Source organism: Epargyreus clarus, unplaced genomic scaffold (genome assembly GCF_041222505.1).
Source record: "Epargyreus clarus isolate Ecla_fem2 unplaced genomic scaffold, WU_Ecla_fem_2.2 ptg000007l, whole genome shotgun sequence".
Lineage (NCBI taxonomy): Eukaryota > Metazoa > Arthropoda > Insecta > Lepidoptera > Hesperiidae > Epargyreus > Epargyreus clarus.
The window spans coordinates 6,183,650-6,204,937 of NW_027332215.1; positions in this window are offsets into that span (position 1 = coordinate 6,183,650).

A 21,288-nucleotide genomic window follows, 5' to 3' on the forward strand; every position below is an offset into this window, starting at 1 on the left:
TGACTTGTCTTTTTTCAAGGACATTGTTTTAATTTTTATTATTTATTTTAATTATTCGTATTGTATTTATTATCATTGGTTATAAGTATATCAGCCGGCGCCCGCCTCTGCTGGCCGTGCCGACAGCCAGGACCGAGCTATTGGCTAAGTCACCTCTCACTCGAGCACTCTGTACACTCAACCAGGCGCATGAACAACTTGACGTATTTTCATGCAACTTGAGTGAATTCGCAATAGTTGTGCTTCATATAATATGTTTAATGAAGTAGGAATGTAGGTAAGAATTTAGTTAAGTATTTAAAATAAGGCCTCTCTATCGTATTGGGTGTTTAGCCTGTAAGGATAGATGTAATGGTGTTTTAAGAATAAATAAATAAATAAATAAATAAAAAATAATTGGAGTGATTCGTACGAATTGATAATAAAAATAAATAAATAATTAATTCGTATATATTTACTTAATTCTTCAATAAAAAAATGCATAACTAATAATATATTTTAGGGACGCATAACCCTGCATCCGTGGGCGTATGGAAGCTTCGTTGGGGGGTTTAAGGGGCCCGACTCCCTCATACCCCTCAACGAAGCTATAGCAACGCCCGTCGCCCATGACTACATGATCAGGGTTGTGGAGTCGGGATCATAAACCTTACGTAGCTGTCGATGCTTAACAACATTATTATAATAACTTTAATCTGTTCTAATAACTAATTTCTGTTCGGAAATTTACGTCAGTCGACGATCTTATGAGAAAACGCACCATTAAAGGTCATCACGAAACTTAGAGACCAAAAATAAAATAATTGACTAAGTACAACTTGAACTGTAACAAAGGGTTCCGTACCACCCTCACCTCATTAATAAGTTCTTTATAAATTCATATATTCTTTGTGAAAATACTCTACCTAATACAGTCAAATAGAAATAGCAAAAAAACGCCATCATGCTGCATCACTTATTTCCAAGTTGTATTGCATCCATATTGTAACGGTATGGTGTACTCGCACATGGAAGTAAAGTATACTAGTGGTGCCCGCGGCTTCGCCGGCATTTTAAAGAAATAATATGACAAACATAAAACTGAAAATTTGTACCTGCTTTGGAATGACAGTGGTGCCATCTGTCGAAAATTGGTCTTACCAACTTCCAAACCCTTGTGGGCTCTTGGACAACAACTTTGCTAAAGATCATCACTTGATCAAATGCATAGTTTCCGATTCTACATATAACTACTTACGAATTAAAAATTAATTAAAAATACCTTTTCCCACGGACTAAATTGTGAATCTAAACCATTCTCAAGTCCCCTTGAACACACACAACAAATTTCATCAAAATCGGTCTAGTCGTTTAGGAGGAGTTCAGTGACATATACACACACATGCGAAATACATCTATAAAGATAAAGTAAAGTTGTAAAATGAAGAAAAACGGCTGTCAAAATTTAGTTATCAAAATAAAATTGTGTTTTTATTATTATTTTTGTGTATATTCTGCTATAGTGAAGTTGTTTTGGCATTAAAATATTATAAACGTTTTTTACAAATTATTAGAGTGGATTGCGACCTCCTGCCGCGTTGAGATAAATAAGTAACTAAAATTTCATCAATATTGTTCAAATGGATTGCTCCGTATGTTGTCTTGCTATTAAAGATGAGGATGAATTTACTTATGCGCCGTCTGCGCTATCAACTATAACAGCTATAACTGCTATCAAACGTTTCATTTATTATATACTGGCATAAAGACTTGGACATACAACGGGAAAGAAGCATGGGTTTTTCGGAAATGTCGTTGTGTCACGAAGAAAGAGGGTGATACATACTATACCCCTTTTTTTTTGTTGACGAGGGGGAAACCTTCAAAAGGTACCCGACACCATGGGAGTGACGCCGTGTTATGTGGGATTTTTACGCACTAAAACCCACCCGGTGGCCGTCCTCAGCGTTTGGTGGAGAACTCCGGGATCTCCAACGGAACAGAACCGGAGTCCTCCTAAAGCGATGCCCATCTATCGGGCTCTGCCCTGGGGGGAGCAGTTTACGCTCCTCTCACATCCCCTGGTGATTACAGCGATATGCGACCACACAAAACCGCGGTCGCTGGACGGTTTGAGCTCCCACTCTTGCCGCCCGCAACCCCGGAAGCCTCTTTTAGTCGCCCCTTACGACAGGCAGGGGATACCGTAGCCCTATTCTGGTCTCGGTACTACAGGGACAACATAGTTGGACTTTCTAAAAAAAAAGAGGAACACAAACATTACCTTTAGAAAGAATATTGCTAAAGGAAGAAAACATGTATATGAGAAGCCTAGTGAGCTTTCTGAAGAGATATGTTCATTAAGATCAGAAATATCCACACTATTACAAAAGCTACTACTCTCATTGGCAATTATGAGGCATAACTTGTTGAATACACTGAGCAGGTTATTACCCTAAGTGCTAAGATTGAAGTGTATTAGATTCAAATTCCCTCTACACCCTATTCTTTTCCACGCATTAAATCTGCTCCCAAAAAACAAATAAATCTGATTCAGAATACGAGGACAAATCATCTGGATCATTAATATGCAGTTCTACTCAAATTTCTGATGTCGGAGGTATTGTTAAACGGAATCCTATAAATGTACCCATGGCAGTTCTGCTGAAATAAATATAGGCTGCAATCATTCGTCAACAGAAGATGGGGAATAGACTGAGGTGAAGAAAAGGAAGACCAAAAGGCATACCTCAATGTATTGCACGGCAGGCCCGTCTATAACTAATTTACACGCAAAGGAACCTATTAAGTATTTACACTTATGGAACATGGCAGCAATGAAGTGCTTCATTACATACAACAATTATGTCCTTGGAGTTCCTGTACTGTGGAAGAGCTTAAGCCGAAGGGTGATTACAAATCATATAAGATAGAAATCCCTTGAAAAATGTTTTACCAGTGACGTCTGGCCCATTAACGCTAGGATTAAAACATGGATTAATTAAAGGAAGCATGCATCGGTACTTAACTCAGCCACATGACATTCATAAGACGGTAGCCCTTTCGTGATTCCAGGGGGACGCAATACTAATAGTCAAGACAAAGTTCTGCTTCAGCATGTGCGAGGACATAAAACTAAAATTAGTATGTCACGTAATACCCTCGCATCATAATCTAGTTGCTGAAACTGAAACGTTCACCAAACGCTAGTGATATCGAGTACATGACATGGTTTTGTAAAGTGGAGAGTTTTATTAATAATTTAAAAGGAACTGTCATAATTTTTGGTAATCTTAATTTAAATTGCTATTATTATTGTTGCTTTTTGACACACTGTAATTAACTTTTTGAAAAATTTGTATGGAGAAATTTAGATGTCGTTCTTCTACAGGAGAGCACTGACAATGGGGAAGTATTTCCTTTACAAGTACTTGTAAATGTTACAGAGGGAATGGTACCACCTGATGCTTATCGTCCTGCTCTTGATAACCATATCAAAATCGGTATAACTCGTAAATCAGACCACATTAAACCTAGTAATATAAATTGTGCCACAGATTGGAATTTTAAAAAGGTTAAGAACAGAAAAATGACATGCTCTTCAAAGTTTCGTGGATAGAGCTTTTTCAGTTAAAATATGCTCAATTGAGTACAACATTTTTTTTATGAGACAATTGTACTCCACAAAGGTAATATTTTTAGTGGCATAGAAGCTGCAGAAGCTATTGCAGACTTTTTCTCCAATGCATTCTTATCCTTATTATTATAACTTAGTTTTGTAAATACACCAAATCTCCCATCGCGCTCTAATGATTCCATTTTTGTTAGCGAGGTCACTCCTGTTGATGTAAAAACATGGAAGTAGATCCGAAATCTAGCAGTTCACTGAGACCATACTCGTACCTCGGGATAACATATCTCGTTGGTTTCTCAAACAAGGGAGAAAATCTCGGCTCTCTGTCATTTATTTAATGTTTATTTAGGTTCTGGGCATTATCTTTCACAATGGAAATTTTCGAGGCTCACGCCTACAAGCTAAGTGTAGAAGAATATCGTCCAATAGCCATTCTTTCCACCGTAGCTAAAATTTTTGAACAAATTCTTTATTCTAAAATACATAAGCCAGTTGAACCATTCCTATGTAATGAGCAACATGGTTGCAGAAGAAAAAGGACGGTCAACGAACCTTTCAAAAATTGTTGACTTTATATCTTCGCGACTTGATCATGGGGACCAGGTGGACCCCTTATATTCTGATTTCCGAAATGCTTTTGATAGAGTGAATAATGACATACTGCTAGAGAAATTGTGTACACTTAGCTTAACTTCAAGACTGCTCAAGTTTTTCACTAACTATCTCCGTGATCTGCAACAGTTTTTCCGACTTTATGGCTCATAGCCTTATCACGTTCTGGAGTGAGTCAAGGAACTCACGGATCCATACTTGGACCTCTTCTATTAATTTTTATGATAAATTATATTCCTACTGTTCTTAAATATGCTAAATGTCTCCTTAACGCAGATGATCTGAAGTTACTTCAGAAAATCAAAACAATTGGAGACTGTCTAGCGCTTCAAAGGGATGTTGACGCTGTAATTCAGTGGAGTATTAAAAATAAGATAAGGTGCAATTTTATCTCACAAAACGCTCTGTGAGTCATCACAGTAAATTCGGAATTTCAATTCGGTAGAGGGCGACACCCACTTGAGTTTGACTATAAGGTTGATCCTGAAACAATATCAAAGTCAAACAGTAGTAAATATCTGGGTGTTATCTTTGACAAACGGCTTACATTCCACGATCATATTATTGCATTGGTAAAAGAATAATTTCGACGCCTGGGTTTTGTTCTTCGTAATTCGAATGATTTCAAAAACATTAGAGTAGTAAAATTATTTTTTTGATACTTTAGTTCGAAGTAAATTAGAAGCGAATGCATGCCTATCCTTATGAGAGTTCATTTTAACTCATGCTGGAGAAAGATAAAAGCGCAACTATGGGTTCTACCCTTATATGTATCCAAGACAATTTCTTCTTTGGCCTTGGCTATAATTCCTTAGAAGTGAGAAGATTTAAAGATACAACTTATAATCATGCTTAAAATTTTGATAGGTATGATTGACGCCCCGGATTTACATAATAAACTATGCATTATATTATCCCAATAATTACGAGTACCTTCGAGGCAGGAAACACAAGTTGTTTGTTGTTACGTTTTGTCGCACTGTGGCATATACGCAATCTCCCATACCAAGACAACTTTTGAGACTTTTTAGAATGCGATTTGTTTGCGGACGAATGGAAGATGATTATGTCAGAATGTCTCCTATATTGTGTAATGAATGCGTGATGTATGACTGATTTATTTTATGATTAGTTTAATCCTTATTATTAATTAGCAAATGGTAAATAATATACCATATACCGGTTGTTGGCGATGCAGGTTGATTACAAGGAAAGAGGTTTTATACATTTGTACCTTTTTATATTTTTGTATTTATAAAAAGAAATATATTATATGTCACTTCTGACTACGTAAAATAACGGAACGCTGTTTTTCTCTGATTTCCTTATATACTTAAAAAACTGCGATTAGTTCGATAAAGCCTTTGCCCTAAGCATCGCTGCGAGCCTCCAGAGCCCAGCACAGTTCTAATTAAATAAATAAATAAATGGAGGGTTCCGTACCACCAAATTTTCATTTGTTTTTAGGGTAAAAACGGAATCTAATTACTAAAACTCCAGACCATCTGCGGGGCGTCCGCTGTCGTTGTCTCTGGACTGGTGGGACCGACCTACTGCTCGGTAACGACGCGATAAGAATGCGACATCCACACACTTAACAGTGGTTTGGTTAATTTTTAATGTATGTTCATTGTTATAATGTTTATAAATAACATAATATTATTACGAATGAATATTAAGAATCCGGCACATTGTGTAATGGATTCGTTACCCGTGAAACGCAAATTTCAGTTGCAATAATGCATTTAAACGACAAATACTTTTTATTCGATTCTCATACTCGCGAGCCAAAGGATATGCTGCTAATAGAGAACGAATAGAATTGGTCATGAAGTTCAAAAGCAATAAGAGTCTGTGCAATCATCTAAGAATAGTGTTGGGAGTTAGAAACTGACGAATCTTGAAATATTCTGATACTGCCCTTAAATCTAGTATAGCCAAAAGAGTCTATTGAGCTCCTCAGTAATGTATCTAATGTTTTAGACACTTATTTCGATGAGAATATTCATAAAGGTCAAGTACAATATATCCCTCATACTAATTAAATTCACGTACTAGCTTTCAGCTAAGTGTTATGTGATGAAGGTATAGATAACGGAATTGTATATAAATAATTCGAAACGAAAGATTGCGCCGCCTGTCAGCATTTTTAGAAACCAAAGGGCTGAAGAACTTGCTTTGGTGGAGTTATTTCCAGAAGGAAAGAACGGTCTAAAAGCAGACAAAACTGTTCTATCACGTCTTTCGATTACTATCAAATGAGAATAATAAGCAACGAATAACGAAATAAACGAAAAAAATAACAGAATAATAAATACCTATTTTATGCGCTTTTCAGTAATTATATGGCGTTATTAAAACCAGTAAAACCTGACACGTTTACGCAAACCTTCGTCAGAATGGTGCACATCGAAACGACGTTGTACATAACGTCTATTTAATGATGTGAAATATTGAGGGAACTTCGTCATATTGGCACAAAGCTTATACAGAACTTCTATCAATGATTGCAGGTTAAGTCAAGTTAAGATTTTGCTAGTGATGGGTATATGATCGATATTAATTACTTGTACATTTTATCAATTACATATATTCTTATAAAATCAGAACTTCTATCAAAAACTTAGGGCCTCCATATTTAACATTCTCGTGTAACGACTTAATTTAGTCCGAAATCTTAAAAGCGAATGTTTCTTTAAATAATCTCTCATTTTCAAAGAAACTCCGTATGGTGGAACAATATCCAATCACTTTGTCGAGACTATTTATGATACGCATAAACGTTTTGTTGAAACAACTCAAACACAAGGAAAATCCAAAAATAAAATAACGACAGACGGCGCTTGCAATACAGACATTGGGTCCATGATTATCTGACATGAAAATAAAATATTGACCAAGCTTGTTACTGCTTCCAGTGATCAAAAAGCTGGCGACTACTTTGCACAAATGCTTAGTCCTGCCGTGCAACAAAGCCGCCATCTTTTTGGGAGCGAAGCCTCACACGGCAATTTTAGATGGTTTACTTTACTTATATTGTATAATAATATAATCTGTATTATATTTTTACCTGTGATTTATTTAATAAGAAATGAAAAGTATGCAATTATGCTTGTTACTTTAATAAAATAAAATAGTAAATTTATGGAAAATCCTTTGCTTAGAAGATGTACTGCTGACTTTGTGTGACGAGTGGAATTCAAACTTCGCGGTAGCCCTCATGTACATATAGTTGTGTGGTGTGAGCATATGTTTACTTTTGATAATCCATAAAGCAAAGAACTGCTACAAGAAGTAACCACCTGCGTAGTACCAAATCCGAAGAACGATAAAGAAATGCATGCTTTCACAAAATTGCAAACCCATAAGACACACGCACACATGCTACAAAAAGGATACAATATGTAGATTTGCTTATCCACGGCCAGTTTTTAGTGGAACAAGATTTTTAATTGACGAACAAACAGCTATAAATAAAGGAAATATGTATATTTAAAAAACAAAGGATGCTGACAATCCAGATATATTGAGAACGTGGTCTGATACTGTAGACATCCAACTATGCGTGTCAGCCCTCGGAGTTGCACATTATATTTCTAAAGAAGTCGGTCTGAATATCGAAATCGGAGTCTGCCGAAATGACTAGATCAATCAGAGAAGCCAGCCATTCAACGTGAACTAGACCAAGGTGACTTTGGAAAGCAAACCTTTGCAATAGAAAATGTCATTTTAACACATGATGGTGTAAGAATGTGAATGTACGAGTATCTTCCGTTTCTTCATCACAAATTAAGGAATAGCTCACTAAAATGTGTTTATGTTAATTCTTGTTTTACAGAGGAGCAATACAGAATGCTCAGGATTGACAGCGATGCTTCGAGAGTCGAGACTGTATAGAAATATTTTGGCATTTACTCGTATGTTGGTAGACCTCACTATCTAAAACATCTTAGTTTGTGACAATTTGTCATTTGAATTTTGTCGATGAACAAGATGTGTATGCAAACATAGATATGAAAAAAAAAATAGGTCTATGTATGCAAATGAGGTCCAACAAGACAATACAGATAATCGAAAACAGTGCATAGGTACGAGTAATAATACGTGTACACAAAGTCATAAATATTCTCCTGGTGCAGCGGTGGCCCTAAATGTGTCTCCAAGGGCCTTTCCGCCAGTGAGGAAGGGCCGAAATTCGGACCTCGATTCAAGGATAGATTAAACCGCTATAACCTTACGAAAATATGACGAACGCAATTTTTTGGCACTGTGCAAGTGACCATGAAATCAATTTATTTACGCCCGTCTGGCCTTTGGATCTGCCAAACAGGAAAAGAGAAATGAACCATGGAAAAGTGGCAGATATTAACCCAAACTGTACTAGAAAATATGTTTTATAGTAATGGGATGGAGAAAATATCAAAAATAAAAATAATCTAAAATAAAACAAAATTAAAAGAAATACAAGAGTTTACTTTAATGCTTCTCTTTAAGTTTTGCGGATGGAAAAGCCACTGTGTAAAACGCGTTATATTATAAGATTTTAAGTACTCGTAGGCCTAGACTTTCTCCCCGTCCAGTGATCGTGCTAGGCGATTTTAACGCTCATTCTAGGCCCTGGGGACTCAGGCGCGACAGCGTCAGGGGACGGGCAATGCTCGAGTGGGCGGCCAGGCTGGACCTGCATCTACTTAATCGTGGCTCGGTCAGCACGTGCGTGCGTTGGCAGGGAGAGTCGATTGTTGATCTTTCGTGAGCGACTCTCTCTGCCGAGCGCCTGTGTAGTAGTGTAGGTAACGTATGTTGTCAATGTGTGTATGCGAAACATTTAGGCTAAGTTAAGGTAATAGATTGAAGACAGTAATAAACTATCAATCATTCGGAACGCTCGTCTTTCAATCGTAAGCCCCACACTTCATGGCGACCCTGCCAAACGCGTACCGCGTACAGCGCGTTTATAATCGCGGGAATAATGTGGAATAACGATTAAATAAATTAATTAAAATGTAACGGTCTGGTGAAATCACAATGGGCACCACACAGACGAAGGAAAAAACTATAATAGCTCAAGCGGCAGCGGGAGATGGAAAAAATGTGGCAACCTCTGATACCAGTTACTCCAGTACCAGCACCACTAATATGCCGCTTACGGTGATCGTCGTGGTGATGCTCGCTGCAGCACTATATGTTGCTTGCCGGTTTTATAAGAAGACACATAAGGGTTTGATGGAGCGGCAGATGAACCAAAGGTCCTTGCGTCGAAGCCAGGCCTTAGGAGTCCTCGACAGGCGTCAGGTTCCCCAGTGTGAGCTGGTGTAGTGATGCGACAAGCCAGAAACTATTACGCTATATTCGTTCGTGATTTTTTTTTCTTTCTTTTTACCCATAGTATGTAAAAGTGACTTTATTGACTTTAATCATATGAAATTGACTCAGTGATAGTGGAATTGTGTTCTATAAAATGTGTTTTATCTTTACATCATAATTACGTAGTTAATAAGTTTCAAACAATCAGCGCACATCTCAGGTATTTCTTAATTAAAAAAGGGCACAGTAACTTTAAATAAATTTGATGAAGCTAAGAATTTGTATAATGGGCACAATTGTTGTTGTCAAAGGTGAAGGATGACGCAGATCCTGATTTAGTGACATCACTTACAGTAACATATGATAAGATATGTAGTTTGTTTTTAGAAATTTCCCAGTTGTGTAATATTGAAAGTGAGCAAAAGTTAGACTTAAAAAAAAAATGGAGTTCGATATTCGTACCGCGTGTAATTTAATTCCTTTGTTAGATGATAAAGAGGAAACCGCAAAACGATTGATTGATGCTATAGAAATGTATGCTGAAATGTTAAATAGTGAAGGCCAAATTCTTTTGATGAAATTTGTTCTAAAAGGTCGATTGTCCGAGAATGCAAAGTTACGTGTGTCAGGTAGTTATCCTAAAGTAAGCAATTTATTAGCCGATTTAAGAAAACATCTATTAACTACGAAATCTTTCATAGCTATTCAATCACGTCTTCAAAATACAAACCAGGTTTGGAGGTCCGTTGACGAATATGGTACCGAAATCGAAAAACTTTTTACAGATTTAACAATTTCGCAGGCCGAGGGTGACTCAGGAAAATATGCAATTCTAAAGCCAATAAATGAGAAAATAGCTATAAAAACTTTTTCTAACGGTTTAAAAAGTTCCAGGACGAGTATGATTGTAGCTGCCAGAAACTATGATAGCCTTAAAGACGCTATCCAAGCTGCTAAGGATGAGGAAGTGGCATCGCCTTCCACATCCTCTCGACCGGATATTCCGCAATACTCGCGAGGAGGTAGAGGCTTACCTCTATCTTCCTCATTTCGGGGACGCACTTTTTGCTCTTATTCCGGCTACTCGCGTCCTCGGGGGTTTACGAGCGGGTACTCCCGCGTACCTTCAAACCAGCAATTAAAGCCTACTGCATTAAGATCAGATCGTGGTAGATATAATTATAATTTTAGGAAACATGGCTCTCGTCAAACATTTAGGCGTGGTCAAAATAATAGAAGTGTTTTTGCAGCCCAATCAAATGACAGTAACACTAACAATACTAATACTAATGAGAGCGAAGGATTACAGTTTTTTCGGGATTAAAAATTATATTTTAACTTTAAATGGTCAGTGTAAATACGTGTCATTCTACATAAATAACAGAAAATATTTATTTTTATTGGATATGGGCGCATACGTGTCAGTTATTAAAAGTAATGAATTGCCTAATTTTATCCAAGTGTACCGGGACGATACTATTATAAATGGTATAGGAGGACAAGTTCGTTCTTCGGGATATGTAACTCTTACACTCGAATCAGAGAATCATGAGACTTTTCTACATAAATTTCATGTTTTCACAAAATTACCTTTAAAAAGTTGTGGAATTTTAGGACTTGATTTTTTATCTACTTTTCTATGTAACATAGATTTGGCTTCTAATATTTTAACTATAAATAATAACGGTTACAAAATTTATCTACCTATTACCGATACTCCTGATATTAGTAATAATCTAGTTTTACCAGCTAGGAGTGAATCAGTTCATTATATACTTAAATATTGATGGTGATTTGAGTAACGATTACATTATTTGTGCTAAAGAAATAGAGAAAGATGTTTTTGTAGCGGGAACAATAGTGAGACCAAAAAATGGTAGAATACCAGTTAGGATACTAAATGTGAAGGAAGAGGAAGTTAGGTTAAATAATTTTGTGCCTGAAATTAATTGTTTAAATGAATATGACACCTTTTATTTTCCTAATTCTAAATCAACTGTTGCTAGAGCTGACAATTTACTATCATTCATAAAATTAAACCATTTTAATACTGAAGAAAAGAGATCTATCGAAACAATTTGTTCAAAATATTCAGATATATTTTTCTTACCGGGAGATAAACTCTCTACAACGAATATTTATGAGCAATCTATAACACTTAAACCAAGTGTTAGTCCAATTTACGTTAAATCTTACAGGTTACCTCAATCAATGAAACCAGAAATTGATAAACAAATAAAGCAAATGCTACAAGATGATATTATAGAGGAATCTGCAAGTGAATGGTCTAGTCCAGTACTATTGGTACCTAAAAAATCTGACGGTTGTAAGAAGTGGCGTTTGGTAGTAGACTATAGAAAGCTTAATGATGTTATAGTCGACAATAAGTTTCCACTACCAAACATTACCGACATCTTAGATTCACTTTCGGGATCAATCTATTACACTCATTTAGATTTAAGTCAGGGTTATTTTCAAGTCAGTTTATCACCTAATAGTGGTAAATATACTGCATTTACTACTAGCACAGGCCAATATCAGTTAAAATGTCTTCCTATGGGACTTAAAACTTCCTGTAGTAACTTAAGTAGAGTTATGTCAATAGCTATGTCTGGTCTATCGTATGAAAAATGCTTTATCTATTTAGACGATTTAATTATTTTTGGTAGAAATTCAGAAATTCATAACAGAAATTTGATTGATGTATTTGAACGACTCAGAAAAGTTAACTTAAAGTTGAATCCTCATAAATGTCAATTTAAAAAAAAAGGAAATTTTGTACCTTGGACATCTTGTTTCTGCTGAAGGTGTTTTACCTGATCCAGAGAAAATAAGAATTTTGCAAAATTATCCCGTACCTAAAAACGTTGATGAAATCAAAAGATTTGTTGCATTTTGTAACTACTATCGTAAATTTGTGCCTAATTTTGCCGAAATAACTATGCTTATATAACTATGCCAAATAACTATGCCTTTAAATAAACTGTGTCGTAAAACTTCTATTTTTAAATGGACAAATGAATGCCAAAAATCCTTTGAACTCCTTAAAAAATCTTTAATTACTCCACCGATTCTTCAATACCCCGATTTTTCTGACGAAAACGAATTTATTGTGCAGACTGATGCATCGGGTACAGCTATTGGCGCAACGCTATGTAATAAAGATCTAAGACCTGTAGCTTATGCTAGTAGACCACTCAAGAAAGAAGATAAGAATGAATTAAACTACCCTACGATTCAAAAAGAACTTGCTGCTATAGTTTGGGCTGTAAAATATTACAGACCATATCTGTACGGCAGACATTTCACAATAATGACGGATCATAGACCATTGGTGTATTTATTCGGAATAAAAGATCCCTCAAGCAGATTGTTAAAGTTTTGGTTATATTGCCTTGAGGAATATGACTTTAAAATTGTATATGTGCGAGGAAAAGATAACGTAGTAGCGGATGCATTATCTAGAATTTGTTGGACTTCAGATGAACTTAGAAGGATGAACGAGAAAATTTCGGACGTGAATGTTATGACTAGAGCTCAAAAGAGGAGAATGGAAGAGAATAGAATGGTTGATCCGCGGAGTTTTAATGAATCTACCGATGATATGTGTGGCCAGCCAAGAATCGTAGAGTTATTAAGAAAACCGCGTGATTTGATTGAAATGGTTTTATTAGAAAAAGTTAAAATAGATGAGTATAGGAAGAAGAAATTAATTTTAGAAGAAGAAGATTGTTTTGCATTTATTCCTAGTAGAATGATGTTATGTATAAATCTTAACTTTAGGGCACAATTGTCGCGAGCCGAATTTGTGATAAAGTTAGAGAATTTTTGTAATAAAACGCAAATAAAAGAGATTTGCATTATAAAAGATAATCGAAATAAAGAATTTATAAAAGGTTTATGTAAAGAACTGCAATCTTTAACCACGTGGACAGGTCCAAAAGTATGCATACTAAGAGGAGTTGAAAGAGTTGACGATGAAAAAGTTAAAAAGTTTATTTTGCGAGACTTTCATCTTTTACCGACTAGCGGACATGCTGGAGCACGTCGGATGACCAATAACATTAAAAGAAGGTTTTATTGGTCTCGTCTTGAACAAGACGTACTTGACTTTGTTAAAAAATGTCCAAAGTGCCAAAAGACGAAATATAGTAGGTACACAAAACAACCTATGACCATAACTACAACAGCGACAGCTGCTTTTCAAAAAATATTTTTAGGTCTTCTTGGTCCTATGGATAGGGATGAGAATGGATATTGTTATATCCTCACCATTCAATGTGAACTGACTAAGTTCACTGAGGCTTATCCTATTAGAAATAAAGAAGCAGTAACTGTGGCGCAATGGTTTGTAGAAAACTTTATTTTACGTTACGGAATACCTAACATAATAGCAACCGATAGAGGTTCGGAATTTATTTCTGCAACTATGATTGAAGTGTGTAGACTTCTTGAAATAGAAAAATTAACATCTTCTGCATACCATCATCAATCAATCGGTTCGCTTGAAAATTCGCACAAACATCTAGCTGCATTTTTAAGAAATTATTGTGACAAAAATGCTTATGAATGGACTCATTGGTTACCATTCTGGTGTTTCAGTTATAATAACACAGTCCATACTGAAACAAAATATTCGCCGTTAGAACTTGTATTTGGTAGAGCGTGCAATATTCCTAATAATTTAGATAATAATAAAGTGGATCCACTGTATAATGTAGATAATTATGCATTAGATTTAAGATATAGGCTACAGATAGCATTAAAAGATGCTAGAAGTAATTTAGTTAGTACTAAAGAAAAAAGAATAGAAGTTTATGACAAGAAAATTAATCCTATTAGTTATAAGAAAAATGATTTGATTTTACTTAAAAATGAAGGTGTACGTAAGAAATTAGATAATATTTTTGAAGGTCCATATGTTGTATTAGAGGATATGGGCCCAAACGTCAAAATTCTAATTAAAAATAAGGAGGAGATAGTACATAAGGATAGAACAAAGTTGTTCCATAACTGAAGGAATAAAATAGTTAATGTATAATTAGTTATATAATTAGTTAATATATGATTTGTATTACGTTTAACAAAAAAAAACAAACATTATATTTGTTTTTTTTTCTTTTCACCCCTGGAGGTGTAGTAGTGTAGGTAACGTATGTTGTCATTGTGTGTATGCGTAACATTTAGGCTAAGTTAAGGTAATAGATTGAAGACAGTAATAAACTATCAATCATTCGGAACGCTCGTCTTTCAATCGTAACCCCCACACTTCAGCCTAGTCACGGGCTGGAGAGTGGCCGACGACTTCGTCAGGTTGTCTGATCATCACCACATACTGCTGGACGTAGTTTAGCAGCTCCCGGCTGTTGTCACACGCCGTCAGGCTCACGTCCATCCGCGTCGGTGGACACGAAAGCGTCTCAACCGGGACTTGCTCGTCGCTGCTGCCCATGTCGTGGTCTGGTCCAACGCCGCTGAGGGGGATGCCCTGGCTTTTGCGTGCGGTTGCGTGCAGCCTGCCTGCGCGCCAGACGCCCGTACACTCGGGCGCGACGACGCTGATCGACAGGCGCCGCGGAACTGCAGGAGAAGTACGTGGAGTACCGGGCCGCCACAACATTGCTTCAGAGCGCTATCGCCGACAGCAACGCCCGGAATTGGAGCGCACTCGTTGCAGCGCACAATTGGGCAGAACCGAGATCCATGGGGACGCCCTTATAAGACAGTGCCCGCTAGGCTACGTCCATGGGTGCCCATGGGTGACGGAAAACCTCGACCCGATTTTCGTCGACACAGTAATGAACAACTTGTTCCCAGGAATCGCTGATGAATCGGGTTTTTCCGCGGCGCTGCCGGACCTCCCCACCTGGTCGGAGGAGCTGGCGGTGACGGAGCTCGACGGTGCTGTTAAGCGGACTTCGAAGCGGAATACTGCGCCGGGGCTTGACGGAATTCCAGGGCAGGCTTGGGTCTTAGCGCTGACAGTGCTGGGGGGGAGGCTGCGAAGGCTGTTCACCGCCTGCTTCCGGTACGGAAGTTTTGCTTCTGAGTGGAGTGGGCAAGCAACTCTCCATCAGCGTACAGATCCATCGGCCTGTTGGACGAGGCCGTCAAGCTATTCGAGCGGATCATCTTTGCTCGGATTAGCCAACATCTTGCATGCCACGGCCCGAACTGTCTGAAAACCAGTTCGCTGCGCTCGACTGTCAATGCGATCCTCCGAGTCCACATGCTCTCAGAACAGGCCATCTCTCAGGGTGGAGTAGTCCTGGCGGTTAGCCTTGACAAAGTCAACGCTTTTAACTCTTTAACCTGGAGAGCGATTATGGACGGACTGTCTGTCCGTCAGGTGCCTTCCTACTTGCGGAATCTATCGGACAGATGCATCAGCTTCCCAGACCGTTATGGGACCGTCCGCGGGAGGAGCGGTGGTTGCTGTGGAATATCGCTTATGACGCAGTGCTGAGAACGTTGCTCCCGGATGGAGTGAGCATCGTCTGCTATGCCGACGATACCCTCATCCTCACCGAGGGGGAGTGTTTCAGAGCTCTGCTAGCCGAGCCGTCCGCTTAGCTAGCATACCTCGGGGTGGTACGCGTCAAAGAGAATATAGGTGGGACCTCCAGATAGCGACCCATAAATAACGAGGCGATGTGGCTTCTCGGCCGCAGGCCGATAATCGTACCAGCCGAGGCCTCAGTGCGTGTCGGAGATACGGACGTTCGGTTAAGCAGGTACATGAAGTACCTCGGCTTAACACTGGATGGCCGCTGGCGCTTCAACGAGTACTTTGACCGTCTCGTCCCCCGCATTCATAAGGTAGCCGGTACAATGCACAGACTGTTGCCAAATCTCGGGGGACCAAGGGAAGAAGTCCGCCGCCTCTACGCGGGTGTGATACGCTCGATCGCGCTCTACGAGGCGCTAGTATGGTCGGACAAGTTGCCTGGCGGCCGGCGTTTTGCGCGGAAACTTAATCCCGCGCAACGTACGAACACGATCAGAGTCACCAGTGGGTATCGTACCATATCGTATGAGGCGGCAATAGTCTTGGGGCGGCTTCCGCCCCTGGACATTCTGGCGGATATGGATACACGGGTCTTTAATAAGATCCACGTCCTCCGTCAGAGGACTGAACCCTTCACTGAAGAAACGGTCGAAGTGCAGGAGAGCCAGATGGCGCGCTCTGAGGTACTGGCGTGATTGGCTACGGAACCACACAACATACGCCAACGGGTGGTCGATGCTATCGTACCGAACTTTCGGGCTTGGCTCATTGCCAAAGGTCGAGTCACCTTCAGGTTGACCCAGATACTCAACGGATATGGCTGTTTCGGTGAGTATCTGAACAGGATACAGAGGGAGGAGATGGCATTGTGGACACCGGGAGGACTCTGCACAGCACACGCTGCAATACTGCTCAGCGTGAGAGTCTCAGCGGCAGATCCTCGTGTCAAAAGTGGGGCCGGACCTGTCTCCAGTGGCCATTGTTGGGGCGATGGTACAGCGCAGCGAAGCCTGGAAGGGCATGATAACCTGGGTAGTTTCGGGACCAGACTAGGGCTACGGTATCCCCTATCTGTCGTGAGAGGGGACTAAAAGGGGCTTCCGGGGTTGCGGGTGGCAAGAGAGGGAGCACGAACCGCCTGGCCAGTGACCCCGAAACGGCGTTATGTGTGGTCGCATAGCGTCGTGCACACCGTGAAAACACAAATCTTAAATAAGTTAATAGCCTATGAGTTAGACAGGCAACACCTCTGTATCATCAGTGTTGTGAAATTGAATCAATTTCTTGATTTTGACTATAACTAAAAAAAACCGTATATATATGATTGAACAAAGTGTTGGGAAGATGAAGGTTATTTTTTCATCTTATGTGTTTACACATAAACCACAATACATACATATAGTTGGGCACTAAGTGACCAACTCCTATCGTTTAGGGTAGAAGCACCCCGAATTCTCATAATAGAAGACTCGAAGGTAATTTTATTCATAATATGTGACTGTTTAGGATACATTATATTTATGCATGCACCTAATATCTAACTCTTATAGTTTATTGCACTGTAACATTTTTCATCATGTTTCTGCTTAGGAACTTTATTACAAATACGCACGCAGTAAGCACCAAATCCTAACTCTTATGGCTGGGGCTATAAGTACTGTGCGTGCGACTTCGTTCGCGTGGGTTCAAATCTTTCAGAGTAAAACTACTACTATGACATTAAACGTACAGTCAGCTTCAAAAGTACATAACCAGGTTAAGGTTTCAAAAATACCTATATACCCAAGCGTTCATAAATACCTGAACACCCCTAGCATCATAATCAGATGAACCATCGTAAAACGTCAAAATTAGATGAATACTAACTCAAAAGTAGGTGAACTCTTTATGCAAAATAGCTAACATCACTAATATGGTATGGTAGGTCAGTTACTTTTGATACTGTAGTGTTCATCTACATTTGAAACTTAACGACGTTAATCTAAGTATTTTTGTTCAGCTACTTATGAATGTTTGGGGATGTAGGTATTTTTGAAACCTTAATATGTTCATCTACTCTTGGAGCTGACTGTACATATGTTATCGTACGACGAGCGATACCTATTCCAAAATATTAAACTATTCAGTCAAAGCTACACAAAATCATTATAGTTCTTGTTAAGATAATGTTTAAGTAAGTTAAGATATATAAGTTTTCCTTTGTATCACGTATGGAACCCCTTGTTAGTAACTCTGACTCGCACTTGGCCGGTTTAATTTCAGTTGGCCGGTTTAATACTTTTCTACGCCTATTGTTTAATTCTATCATAAAACTGCAATCTTAAGCACTATTTAATTGTGCTTTGATAGGTGTGATAAAGAAGACAATACACTAGACTTTGTAAATTTTTCATCTTATTTTGTGAAGCACTTAACATCAGGACAGGATAAGGCTCACTTACATAACATATCTATTCTTAGTCCTCAGTTTTAGCAACGTTTGTTGCGGTGACGTGGTGGGGTGAGGTGAGGCGAGGGGGAGGGCTCCTTCCTTTCCCGTGTCATTGATATTCGATAGAACCATCATCATTATTGTAAAAAAATATTGTTTTTTATTTTTTTTTATAATATAGGAGTAGCAGACGATTATGCAGTCCACCTGATGGTAAGTGGCTACTGCCGCCCATGGACATCTGTAATCAACCCCAGATAGGATTAGATATTCCTACCTGAGGTCGGCCACAGATGCGCCGCTACTGAGGACTAAGCTGGAACGCCTCGAAAAAGTATGTCTCCCTTACCACACCCCTCAAAACGGAACACAGCAGCGCCTAACACGTGCAGAAATACGTGTAACGGTTAAAACTATTGGCATATTCAGCTTTCTTATTATATTTTGTAACTTTTCAACAATATTATTTTTCTAAATTCGAATTGCGAATCCCATTAGCAGTCGCATGTCGCCATCTGCTCCAAGATGCTGCTTGCAGCGCCATCTGTCCGCAGGTCATTGACATCGTAGTGTAACACTATATAAATAGTTCGATTTCCTATAAATTACTATTTTATTGTGCATTTGTGTAATATATGTATGACACATATGTATTTATAGCCAATTAAAAGTATGACTTCAAAATCATTTGGTATTTTATTCATGAACTTAACATTAAGGTGTAAGGCGCTTAAATTAAACGAGACTATCTTAGTCGTCAGTATCTGAATAAGAAATGCATTTTTGGCAGACCTAGGCTAAGATTTCAATCTGACTTGTCTTAATTATATAATTTCATGAATTATAATATTTCGTTAGTCAAGAGTAAGGCAGATAAAATAAAGAGTTATTCTAACTTAGCCTCAGTATTTATTACCGACTCAGTGTAAGATTTCAATGCTTCTAATTAATGAATAATTATTTTCATGAACCACTTAAAATCAGCTAGACTTCAGGCCTCAGACCTGTATTTGTATCTATTTCCACGAGGCATTCATTAGTCCTCAGATTTAGCAATGCATTTATAATTCAAGCTAAGATTTCAGTACCTACGATTATTTCATATAATTATATTTCCATGAACCACTTAACATCAGGCTGTTTCCACCAGGCATTCATTAGTCCTCAGATTTAGCAATGCATTTATGGCAGACTCAATATTTCAATGCTTCAGATTATTTAACAGATATTCATGAACCACTTAACATCAGGCTGTCTGAAGGCTTGTTAGTAATTAAAGTCTCATTGAAAATGGACGAGGACGAAGGAGTAGGCTGGGGGAAGGGTAAATCAAACATCATTTTCACTACCACATTTATTAAGAAAATTTGACAAGATAAACACAGACAAGGGAGAAGGTCCATACTTTGGTCTCATTGTTATGACAGACATGAAAATAAATACCAATGGGGTACAGATTAGGTGGTATTTAATTGAGATGCAATTTTGGTAAGACTGATTTTACATCATTTACTGCGTTAAGTCAAATATCATCGATTCGACTTAAAAATGTAATAATCTGTACCCGATCTTACAATTTTTAAACGAAATATAATTAAATGAACATTGTTTATTTTCGAAGTCATTTATGGAACTTTGGTTACAAAACTTAAGATAAGTATATATTAAACAATATGAACCCCTAAACTAAAAAAATCGCACAAGTCGTTGGTAAATACGATATTAAATACACACTTATCAATAACGACTACATCGCCAAAATATTGGAATTATAAACTATACAAATTATTCATAATATACATAGTTATAGTAATCAAGTCTATATGACAGGTCTTGTGCAGTTCCCTTTGAGCCAGTATATTTATAGGTTGGTAGAATTACAGTTGACACGCTACACCATCAGCTTTCCCGACAGTGTTATTCAGAGATGACATTAGGCTATTAATCTCTATTGTATTTCTCCCAACATATAAAATTACTTGTAAAAGGGACAACTAAAACAAAGTTACCTATTACACACGTTATCAACACAATCACTACAATATTATTATAACACAGATTCCATAAACCACCCATGGTCGTTTTCAGCTCACAATTTTGAGAGGGAAGTGAAAAATTTGTTTGGTGTTAATAAAAAATTGCCGGAATATAAAAAAAAGTTAGGACAGTTGTATACAAACCAAGGGTAGTAAGGAATTACTTTAAGAGTGGTAACACACCATCTACTTATTTCATTCCTCGAAATTGGAAGGAATACATTGATACAACACCGATCTACACATTTAGATATTAAAAACAACGCCACCACATTGTATAACGTGTAACACATAATTACGACTCATAATAGTTTCGTAGCCCGGATGTCAATAATGAATACGAAACTTTTATAAGCACATTGTACGTGTTATACAAATGGTTGCGACCACTACTTAACATCCAAGAGAAAAATCTAAACGCGGATAAATACTGTTATTATATTATCAACTATCAACTACGTTCCAACCGCTACACACACATAAATATTTTTTAAACGTTTAAACACTAGAATCGGAATTACGCTAACCGTTGACTTTACACTTTCACCATTTGCACTTTGGGGGGCGTCCATTATGATAAAATTGTAACACCAACCACTTAAAATAGAACACCTTAAGAATTATGCCTTAACTACTTTGCGTGTATATAGTTTATTGTGATTTCATTCATTCTCGATGACTTATGTGATTCTCCACAACAAAAACAAAAGGGGGGAAAGATTATAACTATTTTTTTATTCCTTAAACCTAATACATTAATCGTATTCACTTCTTACAACTA